The 10,000-nt window shown below is 38.3% G+C and overlaps 1 protein-coding gene across 2 annotated transcripts in view; it reads right to left on the reverse strand.

Annotated features, from left to right (window-relative positions):
* LOC144959908 (irregular chiasm C-roughest protein-like) overlaps positions 1-10,000 on the reverse strand; it is a 328,564-nt gene that overhangs the window by 304,591 nt on the left and 13,973 nt on the right. For both annotated transcript variants that reach the window (XM_078892751.1, XM_078892752.1), the window contains one exon: positions 8,957-9,234. The gene's annotated coding sequence lies outside the window, so the exon portion shown is untranslated. The remainder of the gene's footprint in view (positions 1-8,956; positions 9,235-10,000) is intronic.

Genomic DNA, 10,000 nt, shown 5'->3' on the forward strand with positions numbered 1-10,000 from the left:
TTATTATTATTATTATCATTATTATCATTATTATTATCATTATTATTATTATTATTATTATTATTATTATTATTATTATTATTATTATTATTATTATTATTATTGTGGACATTGCACTCGATCTTTTTAAAAAGCTCAAGTTTAAGAATGGGACTTACTCGCCATTTCTATTGCGTGAAACGGACAATACTAGTTATTGCTTACTACCCTTTGGATGGCAGTCTACAACAAAATACTTTCCGCCAGATCTAATAGACGCGGCTACCTAATCACTGCTATGTGGACAAGAGGAGGAGAGGAGGGGGGGAGGGTCTGAAAAAAACGTTTAAAACCTGATTTCACCCGGGATTGTCCTCGGTCCCATCGGTAGTGTAGCGAGTGCGCTATTAACTGAGCTATCGGTACCCTCTTTGTCTCATATTCATTCCCAGCTATAGATAGCATGCGCTCGGCTAAAAAGCTCACAAAATTGCCATCCGGAAATATAAGGGACCAACACACAAAACTATGTGGAACCATGAACGTTTACAGTCTGGTTAATGCAGTTTAGTGAGAATAACTGATAAACGCGGATGGCAAAAAAACAAAAATAAAAAAAAATAAAAAAAAACAATAACAAAGACCAGAGTGACGTCATCTTCGTTCTATCTATAAATTCATTTTTCAGTATATGATGTGAGTAGGGAGTGGCCGTGGTGCTCACCTTACAAATACACCGTGACACATGTAGCATGTTATTCTACTCATGAATAATTTATTATTTATACATATCGGTAATACATTAAAATAACAGTGAGTGCGTACCTGTAGTAATGAATATGTCAGGGATCTTTCCGTATTATATATGGGGCAGCGTGGCTCAGCTGTATGGTCTTTGCTTCGTACCTGAAAGGTACCGAGTTCGACTGCCCGCGTCAGATATTTTTTTTGCATGTTTGAGGTAATTGTCATCAACCTGGTCATTGACCACTTTCAACAATGATGGACTTTTGTCACAAGACGTTACTCGGGACAATCACGTAGCTCTTCGTGGTCATGAGGCCCATGGAGCTGGAGTTTATCCCAGTGTCTATAGCGTTAAAAATAGACAATAGCAATTACTTGCTATCCTTTGGATAGGACGCTGGTCTAACGCGAAGTTCTTTCCGCCAGATCAAACAGAACCAGCTACCCATTCACTGCTGGATAGGGGGGTCGTAAAAATGAATGGATAGACGGATGGATGGATGGATGTATAGTAGTAGTGGGTGAGTTCAAATCAATGTGAAGCGAGTGCTCTACCAACTGAGCTAACGGGACCCCCCTCCCTCCCATAGTAAGTCTGTATCAATATGGTGTACAGGATTTGACAGGCAATTTGGAGACATCATTAGCCAGACAAGCGTAACGATTACACACCCTATGTACAGCTGATGCATAATTGATACTGAGTCAATACGAACACAATGTACCTTCGTTCTGTAGCCTTCGGTGAAATGTGGAGGGATCGAGAGTGCGCATTTAACGGAGTTGGAGAACACTGGAGAATGATAAAGGTTTCTAAGGATAGGATAGGACAATGAATGGCTAGGGAGTGGGTGAGCCTTAGAAATAGAGAGAGAGAGAGAGAGAGAGAGAGAGAGAGAGAGAGAGAGAGATGTGAAAATGGAAGAATAGATGGATGGATGGATAGATAAATGGATAAATAGATAGATAGGTTGGTAGGTAGATAGGTAGGTATATAGATGGATGGATGGTTGGATGGATGGACAGATAGATAGATAGATATATAGATAGTTAGACAGACACACAGACAGACAGACAGATAGATAGATAGAATGATGGATGGATGGATAAATGGATAGATAGATGGATGGATGGATAGATAGATAGATAGATAGGTAGGTAGGTAGGTAGGTAGGTAGGTAGGTAGGTAGGGAGAGAGAGAGAGAGATAGATAGATAGATAGATAGATAGATAGATAGATAGATAGATAGATAGATAGATAGATAGATAGATAGTAGATAGATTTTTTTTTTACCCTACTTTTACCCTAAGCTTTAAAAAAAAGTAGCATGGGTAACGATATTACCTGAAAGACTTTCATTAGTTAGTTGTAAACATGAATTAACGTCTAAATATTGTCAAATAAAGAAAGGGTTGTTTGAATTAGAGAGAACGTAGATTTACTGAAACTGAAATATCTTCAAATTCTTGGATCTATTTTTGGCGGTCAAAGCGGAAGAAGAGTAAATTTGATGCCAGGTTTTTTCTCTAAAATATTCCAAATTGGAAACCAAACGTTATTCATGAAGGCTAGGAGTATGGTCATTGTTATCTTTTATTGTATTTTTTTCCTCAGTAATTTGTTATATTTGCACAAAAAAATATCGTTTGGACAAAAAATCCCTACAAAACCCTATGTTTTTGCGATTTTACCCGTAGGGTTACCCTACAACCTACGACTTGGCATTTTACCCTGCCGTAGGGTAAAATACCTACCTGTGGCAACACGGAACCTATGAGGCGTTAACACACCTCAACTGCCCTAGATTCCCTATCTCCCCGTCTCCCACAGATACAGATCCCCTCTTACTGTCTCCCCCTGTCTCCCATTCAATGTCTCCCACCCACCCCCTCCCACGCCCTTGTACCTGTTGCCTGCATGCCATGCCATGCCATGCCATGCCGTCTGCTTCTTCAGGTGACTCACACCGACTGACATACCACAGACGCAACAAGCATGGACACGAAGACAGAAAGTGAACGCGTTGAATTTGTGTTGTGTATTTGTGTCTGTGTGTGTATGTGTGTGTGTGTGTGTGTGTGTGTGTGTGTGTGTGTGTGTGTGCGGCAAGAGATTTTTGATCTAACGGGATCGGAATTCAAGGGGGAATCCCCATTTCCACGCCGTGAAATTTGAGAAACAGATAGATCTATAAATAGCACATGATAAGTATTGGGAACAGTTAAGTCATTTTTAATTTTGTTTGTTTTGTTTTTGTTCTTCGCTTGTGGGAAAGAGAGAAAGAAGGAAAGAGGGATACATAGAGGTAGATAGATAGATAGATAGATAGATAGATAGATAGATAGATAGATGGAGAGAGAGAGAGAGAGAGAGAGAGAAAGTTTCGTGAGTATGCATCTGTGTGTGTATGTACGGGTGTGTATGCATTATTTTGTAAGCGTATATTAAGTGCATGTTTGAGCACCCTTCATTCTACTTGTGTTTTTGTGAGGTGTGTGTGTGTTTGTGTTTGTGTATGCGCGTGTGTATGCGCTTGTGTATGTGTGTAAGTGTGAGAGAGAGAATAAGTAGGAGTGAAGTATCTGTTCAATGTTATAGTTATCATATAACGTTATAACAAGTGTAACTAAATGACAAATTGCCATATTTATGGACAATAAAGATCTATAATTATTATTATTATTATTATTATTATTATTATTATTATTATTATTATTATTATTATTATTATTATTATTATTATTATTATTATTATTATTATTATTATTATGTGTGGGTGTGTACACATACCGTATTCACAATAATAAATATTGCGCAAATCACATTTCATTGTTCAATAACAACGACTACAATAACTACTACAACACACTCGCCAGCGACAACAGATGGTGGTTGTGTTACCATTAGTTTTAGAATTTTAGGTAATAATAAAAAGTAGCCAAGCATAGACACACTCGACTCTCACAAAACAACCTTTCTCTAATTTTGTCCAGAATTTTATTATTTAAAACTTTGATGAATGGGAGCGTTCGATTTGACCTTTCCATGAACTCGAGGTCATTGATGGTCACATTGGAATGTGTTACAGTGAATGACATAATCAGTCGGACGGTGAAAAGGTTTGAACTGAGATAAAAATCAAAAATGAGTTCTTGTCATGAATGATTAAATAACCCTTTCTGTTAATCTTCGAAAAATATCAAAGCTTAATTTCACTTATAAATATTTTTTACAGCTAGTCAAGTTGAAAAAGTATGAAATTTGTGAAAAGTTGCTGGATACCTTTCCCATACATTTGACCATATAACTTCATGAAACCAGATTTACTTCAAATAAAGATTAAAGTGCTCTGGGGAGCATATTCTTTCAAAAAAATGCAAATCCAAAATTTTCACCTTCCGACTGATTATGTCATGCACTGACACATGTGTGCTCAAAGTGACCCACATAGTGAAAAGTGTTCACAGTTTGAGAAATATTCGACGTCACAATTGGTCATTTTGCTCTGCATGACTCATGGGGATGTTTACAACTTTCATAAACACAGCAGCGTGTTTACATTTAATTGAGAAATGTCCAATCATTGTACAGTAGCATATCATGTGATCGATGAATAGGTTGGACGAAATCATGAATATAGAGAGTATGCGCTTGGCTAAGAAGCTCACGACATTGCCATCCGAAAGTATAACGGACCAACACACAAAACTATGTGTAACCATTAACGTTTATAGTAGTCTGCATAATACAATTTAGTGAGAATTACTCATAAACATGGATGGCAAAAAAAAAACAAAAAAAAACAAAGACCTGAGTGACGTCAGCTTCGTTCTATCTATAAGTACTTATATTAGAGCAGCCAACGTGAAATGTCAAAAAGTCATAATGTCCAAGGGAAAAAATGACAAGGTCACACAATAACAAGCATGACAAATCAATAATTTGTCCTCAACATAATCAAAATATGCTTTCAAAAGTCCTAAATACAGTTTCAAAGCAACCAAACTCTCTTTTTCAACAAGACTTATTGAATCAAAAAAGTCTATGCAGTTCTCTAGCTGGAGTCAAAATGGAATTATTCTACGATTTTTTCGTAGCACTTGGCATGTCTGATATAGTGATTGGAACATTTTACCAGTCAGTTAACTGTCGTAATCTGGACAGTCACGTATTTAAAAATTTGGCCAGAAAACTCTTCCTTCAAATATCGATCAATTTAAATGACTCTCATCAGCAAAAAACTTTCAAACCTGGGACTTTAAAAGAAGAATTCGCGAGGTCCCAGGTTTGAGAGTTTTTGCCAAGGCGAGGGTCATTTCAATCGATTGATACTTGAAGGATGAATTTTCTGACCAATTTTTTTTTAACGACTATGGCGCAGTTAGGTGGTTAGTTTGTTGTATCAGTGAGTGGTCAACTGGTATGGTATCTCGTCTTTTCACCAAGTCAAGCGATGCTGAGCCTGGTAAATGATCGGATGGGTAACAATGATAGAAAAAAAAAAACAACTTTGCACGCCTTTTAGTGCTGTGATCTTTGGTGAGTCGAGGCACTTTAAATATAGAAATTACTCCACTGGACTCAAAAGAGAATGAGTATCCATCTAATTATAGACGAAAAGGCTAATGTATCTTTAAAAGAGATTTTAAAACAAATAGCGTGCTAACCAATAGGAGACTTTCACACTATATGAACAAGGGATCAAGTTATATGTGGCCTGATGGGGAACAATTAAAGTTTCTTTTTTTCTGTAGTGCATTGAACGTGGTAAAACCGTAAAAGATAGTTTTGATTATTATGTCCATATCTCTCAGAACTCTTTGAGCATTGTGTACCTCACATGAATTGCCTTTTATTTGGACAATCAAGATTATTATCATTATTATCATTATTATCATTATTTGCAGATTGACTTCACAAATTTTGATTTTAAAATTTGACACCCCAAAAAAAAAATTATAAATAATTTTTTTCGAAACAACAAATAAAACAACTAAATCTTACCTTTATATCTTTTTACAAAAATGTCCGCTGAGATGAGACAAAGCTAGAGCTCCCTTGGACACTTTTTCAAACTTCTAAAATATATTTTTTTTTAAAATTCAGAAAGCCCACAACGAAAAATACTTCACAACAACCTTCACAATAGAATAATACAATGAGCGCACAGTAGGCTGTATGGACTACCCATGAACAAGCACGTTATGCACTGACTGCCGTACTCTAGAAAAAAAACATTTGAAAATTTGGCCAGAAAACTCGTCCTTCAAATATCGATCGATTTAAATGACCCTCATCTTGGAAAAACTCTCAAACCTGGGACTTCGCGAAGTCCCAGGTTTGAGAGTTTTTCCAAGATGAGGGTCATTTAGCGAAGTCCCAGGTTTGAGAGTTTTTCCTAAATGAGGGTCATTTAAATCGATCGATATTTGAAGGACGAGTTTTCTGGCCAAATTTTCAAATATGAGTTTTTCCAGGTTACGCAGAGTAACGCTTTTGTGTGTTACAAACAAAAGATTCTACTACTACTGCCACTTTCACTTACAAATTCATTGAAGTGTATTGTATTGCTTTTAACTTTTATTTTCACTTTTGTGTATGTGTTTGTGTGTGTGTGTGTTTGTGTGTGTGTGTGTTTGTGTGTGTGTGTGTTTGTGTGTGTTTGTGTTCACGTCAGGACACGCCCAGGGTTGTAGTTCATTACACATTATAAAATTAATACCAAAAGAATGAGTCGGTACAAGGCTTAGTTGACATTGAAACCCTAACTAAATAACAATGTGAAATTGAATGTAAACAGAATAATAAGATAAATGTAGTAGTGATGTTGTGAACAACGCCACGACCACAATTAGTCTGTAGTGTTTCATTCATCCTGTTTTGTTGATAAAGGGGAAACCTGAAACGTCCATTTTATCTGTTTTCGGACATTAAATTGAAGCTTACATTCAATTTCACATTGTTATTCATTTCTTTGAGCTTCGAGCAGCAACATTTACATTCCCCAGTGAAACCCAAACAACACACAATTCTCCGTGCCATGTGTATGTGTGTGTATGTGCCACCCTTTGCATGATTCGTCTATTATTGACACACTAAAAATCCCATTTATTTCTGACTTTCTAGCCTTTTGGAAGGTCGGGGGCTTCAAACTTGGAGAGCAACGGGATTAGATATATTCCAGCACTAAAATAAAGATCTTTAAAAGTAAAGTCTTGAGCGTTTTGCTCTATGGATCAGACTGTTGGAAAATCACAGAGAGTATCATCCAGAAATTTGAAGTATTCCAAAACAAATGTTTGAGGCGAATCTTCAAGATTTTCTGGCCAAACACAGTCTTAAACGAGGACCTGAGAGCGAGAGCTGAAGTGGAGTCTCTGGAGAGTCTCATTAAAAGGTGAAGATGGCAATGGTTGGGGCATGTCTGTCGCAGACCTGATGAAACACTGATAAGGAAGGCTCTACGATGGACACCCCAAGGAAAGAAGAAGAAGCGAGGCCGCCCAAAGGAGACTTGGAGACGTACCGTAGAGAAGGACCTAAAGCAGAGAGGTCTGTCCCTCGAGATGTCCCCAAGAACATCTGCTGACAGGACCAGGTGGAGATCCCTTGCATCGCTTCAAGTGCCAGCAGGCCCGGATAAGATTGAGTGAGTGAGTGGATGAGTAGATTCAAACTTAATATAAAAATAAATATTTACTTATAGAAGCGACCTACTCTGTCATTTTTCTTTAACGCAGTGGCTATTTTTACAGTCCCGTAAAGACGGTACTCAGATCAATTTTTACAGTTCCATATGATTCTCAGAAAATGGACCTATCAATGCAGGTCTTAGATCAAGGAGTTGACATTTCTGAGGCAAGGCAGTACTTCAGACTTCAGTGTGGAGGCCTATTTATATACGAAACAATCATTTTCCCCGAGTTTAAATTGCTATATCAGAATATCTTTAATTTAGAAGAGCAATGCGCCCAAAATCGACCCCTGGGGTGCCCCTACCCTTAATCATTGTTCTTTTTTTTTAAATTTTCTCTCATTGACAATTACTGTTTATTTATTTATTTTATTTTAAATCAACAATATTGACTGAATCCGATTCAGCACGCGTACTACTACGACTGTTTTAGAATTCCACTATCCGAAGCTTGACAGAAATCTAAACAGACTGAATAAACTGAGCGTCTGGCATTTAAAACTCATTTGCTAATCATGTTGACAGATGTCATTATCAGTAGTGATTCACGGTTGCTCTGTCCAGAACTAGAAATGATTTTGAAAATGTTATGACATTTGAAACGAATGGCATCGTAATATTACTGTGCGGTTATGTGGTCTAGTGGTATGGCACTCCTTTTGGATAGGAAGGTCATGGGGTTCGAGTCTCGCTCGACGCATAGTTGAGGCCTTGGAAAAGACTCTTTACTCACAGTATCTCACCGTACTCGGGTGTAAAATGAGTACATGGCCGTTAACAGCGTTGTCTCTGTCAGAAATAAAAGCTATATCGCCCAACAGGTGTCATATCCACTAAACGTGCTCAAAGCGCTTTACAACGGGTCCCTGACCAACAGCAACAAATAACACGTAGAACGAAACATGACGCCTGTTAGGCGAAATTACAATTCTTTTCTGACAGAGACAACGCTGTTAACGGCCAATTACTCATTTTACACCCGAGTATGTGAAAGAATGTGAGTAAAGAGCCTTTTTTTCCAAGGACTTAACTACGCGCCGATCGAGGCTCGAACCCAGGACCCTCCGATCCGAAAGCGAGTGCCATAGCACAAGACCACATAGCCATAGAAGATGGAAGAGTGTAGTTGAGGCTCTATGCTCAGCCAGGAGCCAAGAGGCTTTGAGTGGCATTCTAGTAGCTTAGAATTCACGTTGGATGAGAAGATAATGTATGCAATCTAATCGTAAGTAGTCCTTCAAAGCCGTGGGGCCCATGGACCCGGAGTTTGTCACGGTTTCTATAGCGTAAAACGGACAATAGCAATTGCTTGCTATCCTTTAGATAGGACACTATTCAATCGCAAAGTATTTTCCGCCAGATCCAACAGACTAAGCTACCCATTCACTGCTGGGTGGACAGGGTGGGGGGGGGGAGGTGTTCAAAAAAAATCCCGACTGCACCAGGGATTGATCTCCGTCCCTTTGCGTGTGATGTAAAGAGAGTGCTCTACCAACTGAGCTATCGGGACCCCCAGAAGACAATGTATGACTCACCTTTACTTCCTGTGTTTGAATGATGATGTATTTGACGTCATCAAAAAGACATCAATGCATAAACGATCTAATCCCGATAGGTTTTTTGGGAGGAGGGGAGAGTTATCTGCCCCTTTTCCGTGTTCCTCTTTCTCGTTGTGTGTCCTAGTGGAGCCGCGATAACGAGATAATGTCCCCAACCATCTTGTTCCGCTTGATTGAATTCTTGATTTCCCGCCGTTTGATAACGGCAATAACAACACCCGCTTGGACGATATCTATCTAATTAAGGGGCGGATCTGAAACGTTAATGAAATTACGTCATTAGATATAATGTAGATATGACAAAACGTTCAATGATTTGGTGGTGGAGAAGGTGGAAGGTTGGGGGGGGGGGGAGGAGGGGCTGGGGCTGGAAAGGGGGGGGGGAGAGACAAGGTGGGTTGTACGTAATTAGGTTATGTAAAAAGGTTCCATAGATAAATGAATGAATGTATGACTGTAATAAGCCAGAAACTATTCCCTGGCAAAACGCACTTTGAAACATTTTCACCCAGAAAATATTTTACCCTCAAAATATAGATAGACGTATATTATCATAAAAATGACCTCCCAAAATAAATTTGCCATATTGGGCAGGGCGGAAAATTCGTGATGTCGCACAGTCTAACGCTTCCGGTTCCAAACTCATTGGAAGTGTTATGTATTCAGTCATTCGAAAAAAAAAAAACAAGGAAAAAGACCAACAACAATCAATAGGGTTATATATTGAATCATACGGTGGCATAAACTATTTTAGTAGCAGGATGTATAGCAGGCCGATTCTTATGATTACAGGATTGTAAAAGAGCGAGCACGGATTATCGTTATTGACAACCAGCATAGATAATATTTTGAGGAGAAAATAAGATGCCATCACTCGGACACCGAAAGAGCAATTACACAATGTATGTATGTTTGTATGTATCCACTCCTCCGGTAGAGTGGTCTTACACTTCCAATCAGATTGGAACTGTTTTTATTTTTTTTTTTTTTTAAACATTACACATGACTTTTTCCCTATTT

The sequence above is a fragment of the Berghia stephanieae genome, chromosome 14 (genome assembly GCF_034508935.2).
Source record: "Berghia stephanieae isolate SIO BIC M18660-M18661 chromosome 14, UCSD_Bste_1.3, whole genome shotgun sequence".
NCBI lineage: Eukaryota > Metazoa > Mollusca > Gastropoda > Nudibranchia > Aeolidiidae > Berghia > Berghia stephanieae.